General features: G+C 40.4%; 1 protein-coding gene across 12 annotated transcripts in view; it reads right to left on the reverse strand.

Moving 5' to 3' along the window:
- ZNF536 (zinc finger protein 536) overlaps positions 1-14,596 on the reverse strand; it is a 723,850-nt gene that overhangs the window by 324,795 nt on the left and 384,459 nt on the right. The window lies entirely within an intron of this gene.

Genomic DNA, 14,596 nt, shown 5'->3' on the forward strand with positions numbered 1-14,596 from the left:
TATATCAGGCGTCTGGCATAGCTTCCCTCTGGCGTGCACCAGAGGGAAACTGATGATAGAACTGATCCCATTCATTTGAATGGGACAGTTCACAATCATTCAGCGTCCCAATTCTGACGACAGATGGTTGGACATACCGGACAACACCGGACAGGGGAACGCAGCTTGATGCCAGAAACAATGGACACCAGATGCCATACAACTGATGACAACTGATGTATGTTGATATTGTTGTGGCATCAGTTGTGTCCAGATTTAGGCTGAGTGCACCTATGTCAGATGCCGGACATATGTGAACCCAGCCTTAGTGATCTTAGTCACTGCTCTGTACTCTGGGCCTTTCCTTCCCTTCTTGGCTTTTTCTTATTCTGCATTTCACTATATATTAATTCTGGTCCATCTCCCTCCCCTTAAAGTTGCCTTAGAGGTTTTCATGAGGGACCCTTAAGCTGTCACTCTTTTGTTAAAATAGAGCTGGGCGGTATGACAAAAAATGTATATCATGGTATGTTTTCTAAATTATGGTGGTTTCACGGTATTTAATGGTATTTGTGGTCAGGGGGGTTCCTCAGTATAGTGTCAGGTGGTCGGGGGTCCTCACCATGGTACCCGGGCCGCCCGGTAACTCTTCTCTGCAGTTCTGCTCCAGTTTCCCGTGCCTGCCCGAAAGTCACGTGCCCACCGGGAGTTGTAGTCTCCTCCCAGCTCCTCACAATCAGTTCAGTGCGGCTCGGACTACACTTCCCAGAGAAGCTGTGTGACTGGACGTTTCTCTAAGCCATCACGCATTGGAGTTGGTTGCTATGGAAATGGTGCGGTATGTGAAAAATTCATACAGTAAGACAAAAACACACCGGTATTCGGTATGAACTGGTATACCGCCCAGCTCTACCTGTAACTCACCCATGCTGTATATGTAGGTATTGTCCCGAACCCCGAGCATGCTTTTGCTCCCTCCTCAGGGGAAAACTATGTAGAGCCCTGCGCGGGACTGGTTTTCCAATCCCGCCCGCTCTCAGTGACTTTTTTTGACCAATCCTGCCTGCTCCCGCTGACTTTTTTGACCAATCCCTCCCCCTCCCGCTAAAATGTTTGTTCAATTCCGCCTGCTCCCGCTAACATAGGAATGATCATACAGTGCAATGCTCCGTACATACTTCCCATGTATAGCAGTGTGTGTAGTACATTTCTATACATGGGGGTATGTGCAGAGCATTGCACTCTAGTGTATGTACAGATGTGAATAGCAGTGATTGCAGACTCAGAGGCCCTGGGTCACTGACCGATGCAATGCTTTGCACATACCTGCCCTACAGGGATGTATGAGGGCTAATTTTTTGCACTGTGGTCTATACTTTTTATCGGTACCCTTTTTGTATTAATGGAATTTTTAGATCACTTTTTATTAGTTTTTATGGCATAAGAAGTGACCAAAAATACGCAATTTTGGACTTTAGTATTTTTTTTTATGTGTACACCATCGATTGTGCAATTTAATTAACATTATTTTTTAATAGTTCAGACATTAATACATGTGGCGATACCACATACTTTTTTAGTTTTTAACATTATTTTAGTTTAAAAAAATGGGAAAGGGGGGGATTCAAGCTTTTATTAGGGAAGGGGTAAATGGGAAGGAGTAAAAAAAATGTAATTACTTTTTTATTACACTTTTTTACTTTTTGTTATAGCTCCCATATGGTATGTGCAGACTGCAGAGCATTGCACCCTAGGGTCTGTAGAAGACCCTATGGTGCAATGCTCTGCTGTCTGCATATACCCCCATGTGTATAGCTAGTAGTGTGTGTGTGTGTGTGTGTGTCTGTGTATGTGTGTGTATGTACATTCCTATACATGTGGGGGTATGTGCAGAGCATTGCACCCTTGTCTGAAGTACAGACTAGGGTGCAATGCTCTGCACGTACCCCCACCTGTATTATGAATTTACACACACACTGCTATACACATGGGAGGGTAAGTGCAGACTTCAAGAGCATTGCACCCTAAGGTCTGTAGAAGACACGAGGGTGCAATGCTCTGTCTGCAGTCTTCTCTGCACATACCCCCCCCCCCCCATGTGTATAACAGTGCAGAGAAGACACAGATGGGAGGATCTCCCTGGGAGGATCGCAGACCGCCGGGGCCACAGCATAGCGCACAGCGAGTGTGTGCTCTGGAAGAGTTAAATTTTTACCTACTGAAAGGGGCCCGGGCGGTATTGGTGGCTGAAGATGGCAGTCCAGGGCAGGCAGAGCAGGGAATGGCGGCACTACGGCGGCGGCGGGAGTAGACAGTTAGGAGGAACAGCAGCCACTTAGTCTGCAGCAGGATTTACAGGACCCGCAGGCATAGTGCCTGACCGCCCGCGCCCACCCACAGCAGCCTCCTGACCGGTATTGCAGTATATGAAAAATTCTTATTGTAAAAGAAAAAAAATGGTATTCGGTATGAACCGGTATACCGCCCATGTCAAAAAAATATTAACAGAAACCAATAACATTATAAGTGCTGTTTTTGTTTTGTATTCCTTTTCTTTAGCAGCCATGAAGGCCCCAAATCCTTCACAACATGTAAGGAAAAAACAGATGGCATGTCTTAGCATGTCTACCTCGACATACACAGCAAATTACCTAGAAGATTGACCAACAGAATTCTTCAATCATCTTTGCTGGCCATACATTTGGCTTATATGTCACGTGTGACAAATTAAGATTGGGAATTATGAGTAAGTGAAAACATGGTGCAAAGATTCCAGGGAAAAGGAGAAAAATCTTGATGTTACACAGTACCTTACAAATTCACATAATAGATTCCTCCAATTTCTTACCTAAAGGGGTTACCTGGAGATTATGCGCAGGCAGTGCTAGAAAAAGAAAAAACCTGTGCTAATATTTCCCGATTGATCCCCTATTTCGATGGTGTCTCACTGCTCTGCAGAACACCAGCAGAAGGGTATTATGGAAGGTGAGTACAGGTTTCATTGTTTTTCTTGTCCAGTTTGAGAACATTTGCTTATAAAAAAATATCCAATCCTTTTAAAGCTTAAAGGGGTACTCCGCCCCTAGATGTCTTATCCCCTATCCAAAGGATAGGGGATAAGATGTCAGATCGCCGCGGTCCCACTGCTGGGGACCCCCGGGATCGCCGCTGCGGCACTGTGCTATCATTACTGCCCAGAGCGAGTTCGCTCTGCGCGTAATGACGGGCGATAAAGGGGACGGAGCAGCGTGACGTCATGGCTCCGCCCCTCGTGACATCACGACCGCCATGCCCCCTCCCATAGACTCGTATTGAGGGGGCGGGCTGTGACATCATGAGGGGCGGAGCCATGACGTAATGATGCTCTGGCCTCTGTATTGCCTGTCATTACGTGCAGAGCGAACTCGCTCTATGCAGTAATTATAGCGCGGTGCCGCAGCGGCGATCCCAGGGGTCCCCAGCAGTGGGACCGCGGCGATCTGGCATCTTATCCCCTATCCTTTGGATAGGGTATAAGATGTCTAGGGGCGGAGTACCCCTTTAAAGATTTCCATATACCTTTCATAGTTGTCAGTGAACATTTGTTGAGCAAACAGCTGTCACTCCCAATCTCTCCAAACACTTAAACTTTCAGCACAGCTCAACCTTCATGTGTTCTCTGTGGAGGAATGGGGGTAAGCTGCTGCCAGATGGGGGGAGCTTATCTCTGAAAATAAAAGCTTCAAGTGGTCGAAATCCATCCCACCCAACCCTTCTCTTCCACAATGTTATCTGTCAAGGAGAGTGTTGGGAGGCCCAAACCTGCCAAATGAATGTGTATAGGCCCCTTTACTCCATTGACAATAATAAGACTGTAAGTATTTGTAAATGTATTTGTGAATATGAATATTTGGTGCCCACAATGAACTTAGACTGCTAATAAAACTGTATCTAGTCTTGCCATTATCAGCAGTTTATTTTATTTATTTATTTATTTTAGGAAATGAGTTAAAATGCAGTTACATTTTTTTCGTGGAGTCCTATATAGTTTACAGTTTTCCCTATTTATGTCAGTCAGGGAATGTTTGAATGAAATATCAAAAATAGTGGGCCTCATACAGTTAAAAACATTGAGCAAAATGCAAACAAACCAATAAATGGCTAAATATCCAATAAAAAATGTCTTTTTGTATTTATATTGAGAAAAAAAATGTCATCTTCCTTCCACGTAGCATATTATAAATGGGATTCGCCTCTATTCTCATTGCCTTTTTGTAACATACATTTTTAAATAGACCAGCTGCCTTCACTGTGCCGCACGCCAGCGATTCCTCTATGTAAACAGTATTTGGCACTAAATGCATATAAATGCAAACTGGTATAGGTCCGCTCTATAGTCGGTATTGATCATTAATAGCTTTCGAATGCTAGCAGTTTAATTAATGCTAGCACGGGAACATTACTTCATTGAATTGTTTCAGCCATATGTGGCGGGAACAAATTCTATTGTTATCTTATCAATATTTACACAGCTGGAAAATTAACTAGGATCCGTTCAAGAAAAAAAAATCTTTCATGCACGGTTGGCGTAAAACATTCCCTGCTTCAAGAATTGTTCATAAATGACAATGTAACTGTATAGACTGAGAAAAAAAATTGGACAATGATTCAGACTAAGGGTTTAGAGCGAGATTTTCCAAGCTGGAAATTTAAAGAGCCTTTAGTAAAAAAAAAGTTGTTATTATTTCAAAAATACCTTAAAGGTAGTGAAGGATAGAAACGTTGTGATCCGTAGAATATTTGTGAAGAAAAAAAAAAACTAAAGTAATAAATGAAATTCTAGTACCTGGGTTGATTTCAAAATACCTTGAAATTAATGAAAGAATTAAATTTCATCTTTCCTGAAACATTATTTCTTAACTTTTTTCATTTAAAAATGCTTGAGCAATTCAAGAGGTTCATGTTAACTGGACCTGCAACAGATCTGCAAGTGCTGTTCCGATATCGGGTTAAGCTATAGTATGATATGAGAAGTGCCCCTCATGTTAGCAGGAGCTTTCATTTAAAGGGGCATTCCGCTCCTAGACATCTCATCCCCTATCCAAAGGATAGGGGATAAGATGTCTGATCGCTGGGGTCCCACTGCTGAGGACCCCCACGATCTCCCTACTGCACCCGGTGTTCATTTAGAGCGTTGGATGCAGCGCCAGAGGCTCGTGATGTCTTGGCCGCACCCCGCTCTACATCATGGCCATGCCCCCTCAATGCAAGTCTATGGGAGGGAGCGTGATGCTTGCATTGAGGGGGCATGGCCGTAACGCCACGAGCCTCCACCCCGCATCGCCAGTCATACAGCATGGAGCGAAGATGTCTGGGGTGCCACAGCTGAGGTTGTGGGGGTCCCCAGTAGTGGAACCCCCATGATAAGACATCTTATCCCCTATGCTTTGGATAGGGAAAAAGATGTCAATGATGTCCATTAGGGTTAGAGTAAAGAATTTATAAAAACATGACTTCTTTCTCTTAAAACTAGCATTAAACTGGTCCAGTGCCGTGTTTGGTATTACAGCTCAGCCCTATTGACTTTACTGAAGTTGAGCGCCAATGCCAGATGACCCATGGGCAGGTGTCACTCTGTTCTTGAAGAAAGCAGCCATTTTTTAGATTTTTTACTAAAGCACAGTTTAATCTATACATACATATTAGAAAACTGAAGTTTTAAAACCAAAGGACCAGCACAGGACATTTTACAACAGTCTGTGTCTAACGCTCCATAGACAAAATTCAGGCTTCCAAAAACAATGCCTGTATTCTTCTGACAGACTTGCAGGGCAATAGTAAATTTAACTTCCCTCCTCCAGCTGTTCTGATCAGATTCCTGCAATTTATAAAATGAGGAATCCAGATCATGACAGTATATTAGGGACTTGCAAGACCACAGCTACATTTATTAACATCTTGCTGTTCAATTATATGCTATTATGGCATGGCATGGAACCTGACAATACCACATACCTTAATGGGATGTCATGGTGATCGCACAGAAACACAATTTTGCAGCATTTAAACAGCATTTAGTGATATGCTTTACAGTAAGCACCATGGGCATAGACTGCATTAGATAGGACTTTTCCAACCCACATGCACTGGGGACATTAGTGGGCTTTAAGACCATTTTAAAGGTCATTCTACAGCAAAAGGGAAGCTGATCTCTGCTGTGAATGGTGGTGAGTCCATTGTTATCTATCTTTCTGGCTTCACCTTTCACTGTACTCCAGTCTGTGCTGAGAAGAAAGGCATTACTGGGAAGTGATCTGTACAGGACAGTAAGTCTCTGCTTAATTTTAGTCCTAGTGGCTAGAATGGAATTAAAAGATTTCAGGATCATTATAAAATACAGATAGTGATATGAAAAAATTAGGAAAAAAAATCAACAAATTCTTAAAAAATACAGTTAACATAAAAACCTGACATAATTAATAGGTCAGATTACACATTCCCTTTCATAAAGGTTAATCAATAAATCATATGCAACCCAAAATGGTGCCTTTGAAAATACAACTCACTTCACAAAAATTCCTGAAATACAGCTCTGAAAAAATAAAACATAAAAAAGGGTTTAGAAAATTAAGGTTTTCAAAGAAGTGCGGGGAGGGGGAATCACACTGGTACTAGTAGTAAAGTGTTGAAGGATGATTCTAGGCAAACATGTCTTATGCTTAGTGCAGGGTATTAGGGGTGAAGCATGGGGTGAAGCAAAGGGATACTCTCTTTGTTCTTTTTATGAATTTATGTGTCCTGATCTTCCACCTCAGATCTTGAACGAGACATAACATAGTGTATTCATCAGATAAAAAGATGCTCAACTATTTTAGTATCTGAATATAGAAGTATAACACAGTAGGGTCACTCATAGGAAGCTTTTCAAAGGCATTGAACATATATCTGAAATTTCTGAAATAATCTGAAATTTTGGGTTCCAGCCAAAGCGAGAGATTGGCCAAGATGTATCAATCTACCTGAAACCAAAACCGACTGGTCTTGCCCATTACAACCAATCACAGTTCAGCTTTCATTTTACCAGAGCTCATTAAGGTATGAAAGTTGACCTGTGATTGGTTACTGTGGGCAAAACCCAACAGTATTGGTTTCAGGCAGATTGATAAATCTGATACTAACATTATATAACTTACATAGTAAATCCTTTTTATTACTGACAGACAAGCAGAACATGCAAAGTCAGGGGCCACAAGTAGATAATGAGGGTTGTATGCCTGAGAAAACCACCAAACCTCATAAAGTTCCTCTCTCTGGAAGGAGAGATGTTTAGATAGATTCAATTTGCAGTAATAAAATTACATAAATACGGCATAAACATTTTAAATCTGCCTTTGACATAGTTTACAAATAGATATGACACAAAAAGCCGTACATCATGGGGTAATTTAAGTGTTTGTAGAACTATTTATGAAATTGGCTTGTTAAAGTTTAACTAAGGCCATAAATGAGAAAACCAACTTTAGTTGCTGAAAGTTTTTATGTAGTTTTTTTTACTGGATACTTTTAATTTATAAACTTTGAATACAAGAAAACTAACCTTGTTTAATTTTTTACTTGGCATACAACTAGATTTTGAGGACAAACAGCTTGAAGATGTAAAGAGAAAAATTTAAAAAGGGAGGACAAAACATAATTTTGATTATTTTTTTTTTTTTATGAATCCAAGTAGATATGGTAATGGCAAAATGAGACAATTGAGAAGGCTTTATAAGAATCAACAAAGGCACAAGACACACACAGAGGTATGTGGGTGGCCAAGAGATGTGGCCTTTATGATATCCCATGCTATAAGCTTCTTAAGAGGAACGCGGTCTTCTGACGCTCATGAATAGAGAACCATTGGTGTCTTCTACACAATACAAAGCTGCAGGTTGCCATTTTTATCACTTAAGAGGGGGGAATCTGCATCTTCTCTAATGGCTGTGGATGTTTTTAGACTTAAAGAAAATTCTATAGGCTTAGCTTTGGGCTTGATACATTTTAAGGAAACTTCAGCCCAATTTTAGTAGATTAGATATTGGTCACACATAGTCTGATTTCAAACCCCAATTGATATGAAGAGATTTATCAAAGCCTGTGTGGAGGAAGCATGGTGCAGTTGCCCATAGTAACCAATCAGATTATTGATTTTATTTTTCAGAACCCTTTTTTTAAATGAAAGAAGCATTCTGATTGGTTGCTATGGGCAACTGCACAACTCTTCCTCTACACAGGTTTTTTAAAAAAAAATTCAATCTCAATATGCCAATATGTATCCAAGGAGGTGTGTACAAGGTGGAATGCGGCATTGTACAAAATCTAGTGACATTTATCAACATAAATTTCCAGTAGCCGAATGTGGAAATGGAGACTGAAGGGGCAGTCTGAAGGATGCCACCAGTTATAGGTCTGGACCAAGGCCCTTGCAGTAGTACAGTAATATACAGCAAAGCTGAGAAGATCGCTGTTGAAGACTAACTCCAATGGGGAGGGGGGGGGGATAAATTTATGGCTGCAAAAAGGGGAAGGAGACTGACTTAGAACTCAGTGGGGACTTTATTTACACCTGCCAGAAAGAGAAGACTGACTTGACACTTTCTGGGGACTCGAGGCAATGTGGACCAGGGAGGACTAACAGAAATATAAAGTGTATGTTGGGAAGGATTTTGGTAGTTGTAGGAAGAAAACAGAGAAATAGGTAATATGGACTTGATGAGAAGCCAGACCATAATAGCACAGATTAGCACTGCTGCTTAGGGTGACACAAAGAAGAAATAAAAAGATTTTTTTCTTCTTTGAAGTTTATTTTTTTGAAACAGTGTAAAGTAGTTTCAAATAGCAAGCCATAGTTTATAAACAGATTCATTGGATAAAATGTATTTTTTTTTTTTTTTTTTTTTTTTAATCTGGCAACTATTTTTTCAACTAAAAGTCATTTTTAATGTTATTCTGTCCTTTGTTATGCTCCTCCATCTAAGCTAGCAAACTTCCAGGGCGACTTCTGGCTTTTCTGATCATCCGGCACTATAGTGTTCCCCAGCACTATAGTGTTTATCAGCATTTTGCTGTAAATTCTAATATTTTTTATTTTGTTTAGACAAAGGCTATAATTCTAAGAGCACGGAATCTATAACCACAAATTACTTGCATTATACCGGTGGAAAAGTCAATGATTAATTTCAAGTATTGAATTTATTTCAATATATTTCATTAACTTTATTAACTTTTCCAGAAAGAGAGAATAAAATAAATAAAAATAAAAAACTCTGGCAGGCATTTATTGCTAAAAAGCAAATATTAAATGAGAGGCCCATGAAAAAGAAATAAATAACTGATTCCTCAAAATCTCCCAGGCTTGTTAGTATCTGAAATAACCATGTGAAATGATGGCATTTAGTGAAAGATGCATTCTTAGGTCTACAAATAGGGGCCTGGTAGCTGGGAGGCCGGAAATCTGCACTTAGTAGAACCAGAGAAATCCTAATCCTTTCTTTATTTCTCAACCTGCATTTTTTAGGCAACATTTTTTTCATTGTGTCTGTATGTTCTCCAACAGGGGAAGAAAATAGAGTTTTTAACAACTGTGAGGTTCTGGACATGGGGTGTTAACTTAAAAAAATATAAAATAAAAGTGCTTACTTTAAATAAAAAAAATCTGCATTACTGAATTTCGTTATATAATGCATTGTTTTCTGCAGACAATTTATAAATGTACAGAGATAAAGTTGTATATATTATATATTTGTGGAATTATATCGCGAGATATGTCAATAGTTGTGATCGGTTGTGGTGTAAGTATTCAGAGCCCCACTGAACAAGCTGGTAAAAGAACATCTTTAGGCTATGTTCACACACTGGAATGTCCGCACAGAAAATCTCTGTGTGTACATTACGCAGTCTGCATAATATGCTGGTGCTAGGACCCCACATGTATGTGCCATCTCATAGACAGCTATGCATTACGTGCAGAGTTGGCAGAAAAAATGAACGGAAATCCCGCCATGTGCACAGCGCAGCAGAATCCAACGGGACTCTGCTGCAGCGGAATCTCCCTGTCCAATTCCAATGTGGAATTCAACACAGAAATTCTGACATGTGAACATGGTCTTAGGCTTCAAAGCAATCTTTGCGCTTAGTTTCAAAGCTATCTCTGTCCAGTTGCACCAGAAGGGCTCAAAAGACTTAAAATGGGGCCATCTAGGGCCACTCGGTAGAGATTTCTGCAAGCTAGAGAGTGAATTGCTTAAGTGCGCGGTTCTCCCGACTCATTTCAATGATCAGTGGGGGTCTGAACACTCAGAACCCAACCAGTCAGAACCCAGAGATGTGACATGTGTAAAGTTTTGGTAAATGACAAGGACATACCTGGTGAGCCACTAATTTAGAATACTTTTTTCTAGTTCCTTATTGCATCCCTAAAGATTTAGCAATCCTTCCATATGATCTACTTCTGGCCTAAGTGTTGACAGAAGATGTGTATAGCTGGGGAAAAAAATCTAACGTAATATGTAATTTTACAATCTCGCATTGGTAATGTTTGCTTTGTTTGCCCTCCTCTCCCTGCACAGGTCTCTTGCTCATCACCCTTCAAGCCATGTAACTAAACCCCTGGTTAACAAAGATGCTGTTGGTCTAGGTTCACATGCTATATAAAATGCTATATAAAAATAATAAACTTTAATGCAATAAACAAATACATAAATACTATTTTGAAAATATGCAAGTACATGAATATCATATTTTTACAATGTCTATAATTAAATATTTCACAATATGTCACAAAAGACTACAAATCGCAGCAGCCACAGTGACTTAGTGACAGTTGTAAAAGCTTCCACGTAATACACTGTATAACATTAACTACTCCACTGAATCCTTTTCTGCATCCATAGAGGATTTTTTTTGTTCTTGCCGTAGCCATATAAGGTCATGTTAAACATTGCTGGTATTATGAATTGGCAACAAATGTGTTTAAGGGATGAACTATTTTAAGAAAAAACAGAAGGAAATCGCTAATTAGAATCAAACAACACTGTTCTCTTGCTGCAGAGTATAAATGATTCTAAAAATCTGTGTGGCAGAAAAATAAAATAAAATTAAAATAATCATAAAAATAAATAAATAAGCAGCCTCATAACAACAGCGTGCAGGCCTGAGAGACGCTGACACTAAGCAGGCAGGGAACACAGGCCTTGTAACAGCTCTTTAATGTCATCTAATAGGCTCTACAGAGAAGGGGCCAGGTCCGCAGATTAAGTTAGAAGGCAGGTGCCTGTCTTATGTAAGATGCCGACATTGAGTAGTGACTAATGTGGAGGAACCCTTAACACAGCACTAGGGGCTGGCATCGGGCTTATGAGGCTATGCCTTTGCCTGTATAAGTGTCGACTATTTCTGTTAAACATGTCAATAAAAATGGCATATCAGTAAAATGTTACCCCATTAATAAAAGATATATGGCATGAGGTCACCCAGATGAGAACCATGACCCTATTAACCTCTATCTTCTTTTTGCAAAGAAGTTCTGCAACACCTGTTCCAGTATTGTGTACTGAACCTTATAACAGGTAACTAAACCTTATCCCCTATCCACAAGATAGAGGATAAGTGTCTGATCACAGTAGGGCCAGCTGGGCCCCCCATGATCGCCAGAACGGGGCCTGGAAACTCACCCATCCTTGGATCAAAGCAGCCCCTACCTTGGGACACATCCCTGAGTGACAACCCGCTTAGCCAATCACCTTCATAGACGGGGGTCCGGTTGCAATCAGTGATTGGTTGAGCGGGCTATCACTTCCGCATAGCCAGCACAGGTTTCTTACCAATATATTGATGTACGGCTGATAAATGTGATGTCAGTGCAGCCTTAATAACTTACATACAGTCATACAGATCACACCTGCCTGACAGAATTCTTGTTTTGTGCCTGGGTCATCATCACTATTTATTTCTTTTATATTAATTTGTGGAGAATGTATTGTTTGTAATAGTACTAGTAGTATGTTATGGAATAGAAAGAATTTAAAGGAACATTACAGAAAAAAATGATGAACTAGGGCAAATTTACTATTACAAATCTGCAAAAAATTCTGAAATAATTTGTGCCATTAACTAGATTTTGGTGTATATTTTGAATCCCTAGATGAGTATTTCCCTATCAGCACTTTGCCTTCCCATGGCTCAATCAATTATGTGGCAAGGCTGTACAAAGAATTGCTGGATCATTTGTGTGGCCCTAAATGGCATAACTGTTGGACACAAAGGGTGATATACACCTAATAACAATAGGGTTATTGGCAACACAAAACATCAGCTAACAAACAAGTCTATATCAGCTGATTGCTGGTCTTTTTATAGGGACTAAGAACCTGGAATGAGCGTTCTAATAATCAGCCCATATAAAAGGACCTTAAAGGAGTACTCCGGCCCCAAGACATCTTATCCGCTCCCGGGGGTCCTGCTGCTGGGGACCCCCGCAATCTAGCATGCAGCACCCACCTGTAAGTACTACCAGAAGCGCTGGAGGTTCTCAGTCTTTTGCCTCCCGACCACCGGGATGGATTATAGTGATGTCATGACTCCGCCCACGTGTTACATCACGCCCCACCCCCTCATTGCAAGTCTATGGGAGGGGGCGTGACGGCCATAGACTTGCATTGAGGGGGCGGGGTGTGACATCACACGGGGGCAGAGTCATGGCATCACAATAATCCGTCCCCGTGGTCGGGAGGCAAAAGACTAAGAACCTTCAGCGCTTCCAGCTACTTACAGGTGGGTGCTGCCTGCTAGATTTCAGGGGTCCCCAGTGGTGGGACCCCTGCCATCAGACATCTTATCCCCTATCCTTTGGATAGGGGATAAGATGTCTTGGGGCCGGAGTACCCTTTTAAGGGCCAAGTGTGTCTACTACTTCTGCACCCTTTTTTCGCAACAGTTTGTGTGTTTCTATGATAATGCAGACCCTATAATACACCCTTGGCTCCTTTAATGGAATTCCTGTTGCCCAATGAAATCATGTAAAACCCATAGTGATATGATGATACATTTTGCCTAGAGACACATGATCCTACATCTGTACCTGTAAGTTATAGGTTTATTTAGGTGCAAGGGAGATTGCTTGTACAGTTACCAGTCCCTTTAATGTGAATGAGCCTGGTGCCTTAACTCGCCTTTGCAGGTGAAGACGGATGGCTTAAGAAAGATCATGTTCCATGCACCTTATAATATCTTTCGTTTAAAACTTGGCAGACATGGATTCCCAGAAGAACCTTGGCCTGTGTGTATGTCTCTTTAACCAGCTGAGTGATCCCGGCTTTTAATATAGCTGTACCAATTATTGTAAAAGTCATCTAGACCCTTATAACCACAAATATTGACAGTTTATTGCTCGACGCTTTCATGACATTTGAAGGTCACATCATACATAATACATAGTCTTTTATAAAAGTGTCTGGGACACAGATACATGATCAGCAATTACTTCTGCTATTTGTGCCGTATTGATTTTGATCTTATTCATAGCGGAGTAGAAGAAGGTATCAAGGAAAACAGACGATTAACATAGAAACAAAACACATCTCTAAGGCTAACCGCCATATTTATTCCATGCAATACTTATCATGGGATTGTCAAGGATCAGGAAAAAGACCAGCTTATCCTCCGGGAAGAGTGGCACTCCTATCTATAGGTTATGGAGGTGAGACAAGTGGCAGGTCAGTCAAGATTTCTAGTATGGCTCTATATACCTCTATCTATCTCATATCTACAGCTCTCTATCTCATATCAATGAATTTACAGTTCTTTGCAATGATTTCTGAAGAATAACAGAAAATGCAGTTTTGCTGCGAATGCTTTTGCACAATAAACTACAATCTGACTACACAGCGTGACTATAGCTTTGAAGAAAAAAGAAAGGAGTGTACGGTAATACAGAGGTCTTTCTATCTATTTAAAAGTTATCTGTCTATCTACTTACCTATTTCATATCCACATATCTTAGGCCACGTTCACATCTGCATCAGAGGCTCTGTTAAGAGCTTTTTTTCACAGTATTCAGCCAAAAGATTGCAGAAAAAACATGGCAAGCTCTATTTTCTGTCCGGTCAAACACAGTCAAATGACCGACACCATGCCACAAACCTAACAGACCCCGATAATTCAATGGGGTTCATCAGATTCTATTGGTGCCAATCACGCAGTAGATCTGTCTGCTGTTTTTTCCATTCTACTCCCAGAGAGAGCAGATTATTGGGAAGAATAAGGAGCTTCTGACACAGAAATGATAGCCCAATATCTATCTATCTATCTCTTATCTATCTATCTATCTCATATCTATCTATCTCATATCTATCTATATATCTCATATCTGTCTATCTATCTATCTATCTCATATCTATCTATCTATCTCTTATCTATCTATCTATCTCATAACTATCTATCTCATATCTATCTATTATGTATCTATCTATCTCATATCGATCTATCTATCTCATATCTGTTTATATAGCTTGAAAATGGCAACGTGAGGTCGCAAAAATGTTGCTCTGTTTTTTATGCTGGATTAATGAAATAAATGTTTTTTTTACACCATTTTTGTGTG

Source organism: Hyla sarda, chromosome 6, assembly GCF_029499605.1.
Source record: "Hyla sarda isolate aHylSar1 chromosome 6, aHylSar1.hap1, whole genome shotgun sequence".
Lineage (NCBI taxonomy): Eukaryota > Metazoa > Chordata > Amphibia > Anura > Hylidae > Hyla > Hyla sarda.